Source organism: Orycteropus afer, unplaced genomic scaffold (genome assembly GCF_000298275.1).
Source record: "Orycteropus afer afer isolate SDZICR_OR568_19922 unplaced genomic scaffold, OryAfe1.0 scaffold00031, whole genome shotgun sequence".
Classification (NCBI taxonomy): domain Eukaryota; kingdom Metazoa; phylum Chordata; class Mammalia; order Tubulidentata; family Orycteropodidae; genus Orycteropus; species Orycteropus afer.
Window position 1 is genome coordinate 15,882,387 of NW_006921618.1, and position 1,545 is coordinate 15,883,931.

Genomic DNA, 1,545 nt, shown 5'->3' on the forward strand with positions numbered 1-1,545 from the left:
ACACGCTATGCCATTAATTCAGATCCATTGTAAGTCCCAAGGTCGGCAGAGCATGGCAGGCTGCTGAACAACGACACAGCTACATGCAGGGTCCAAGCATGCCATAAGCTATAGACCATTCACCATTCCCAAAGCTGCTGCTTAAATACGGGAAACAGACCACATAACCAAAGGCAGCTACTCAGCTGCTCACAGTAGATTCCACCATGGAGTTGATTACCAGTCTCATTATGGGGAGTACTACTTCCAGCTTCCCAGCCACTCAACCAGGCCTAGCCACCACAACCTCTCTTTGGAATGGATACAAATACGGATCTCTTCCAGTCAGTTGACCAGGTAGATGTCTTCCAAATTTCTTGACACAGATGAGTAAGTTCCTCCAGTGGGGCATCTGTTTGTTGAAACATCTCAATGGATGTTTTGGTTACCTAGCACTGCTCTAACAGAAATATCACAAATGAGATGCATTTAACAAACAGGAGTTTATTCTCTTACAGTTTGGAGACTAGATGTCCAAGTTCAAAATGCCAGGCTGTAGGGGCTGGGTGAAAGCCCCTTGACCTTGGGCTTCAGCTCTACCTGTTGCTCTTGGCCCACTGAAGCAGCTGCTGGCTGCTGAGGCTGACAAATCTAAGGTTGACAAGTGAAAAGGCACAGTCCCAATATTACAAAACCACATGGCAGGCCATTGATTCAAGTCCACTGAAAGTCCCAAGATTGGCAGAGCATGGCAGGTTACTGAAAAACTACTTGGCTACATACAGGGTTCAAGCATGCCGTAAGTTAGAGACTGTTCCCAAGTCTTCTTATATACAGGAAGCAGACCACATCCCTAAGGCAGCTATGCAGCTGCTCACAGTAGGTTCCACCATGGAGCTGATTACCAGTCTCATCATGGGAAGTACTACATTCAGCTGCCTAGCCATTCAACCAGGCCCAGCCAAATCAACACACAAACTTAACTACCACAATGGGTATTCTGTCAATCACTGGAGCCTTATTTTTCGCCAATTCCTTCAGCGCAGCTTCAATTTCTTCCTTCAATATCATAGGTGCTTGATCATAAGCCACCTCCTAAAATAGATGAACATTGACCAGTTCTATTTTGTACAGTGATTCTGTATATTCCTTCCATTATCTTTTGATGTTTCTAGCATCATTCAATATTTTGCCCATAGAATCTTTCAATATTGCAATACAAGGCTTCAATTTTTTCTTCAAGTCTTTTCAGCTTGAGAAATGCTGAGCATCTTCTTCCCTTTTGGTTTTCTAATTCTAGGTCTTTGCACATTTCATTATAATAATGGACTGTTCTAGTAATATGAACATTCTTATAGCACACACAAATATGTATGAAGGAGTATCATCTGCCAACTTTATATATGGTCATGAGTATATTCCTTTTGCCTGTTGTTGTTGTTGTTATGTGCCATCGAGTCGGACCTGACTCATAGCGACCCCTCCTTGGGTTTCCAAGGCAGTATCACTACGAAAGTAGATTGCCCCATCTTCCTTCCGAGGAGTGGCTGGTGGATTTGAACCACC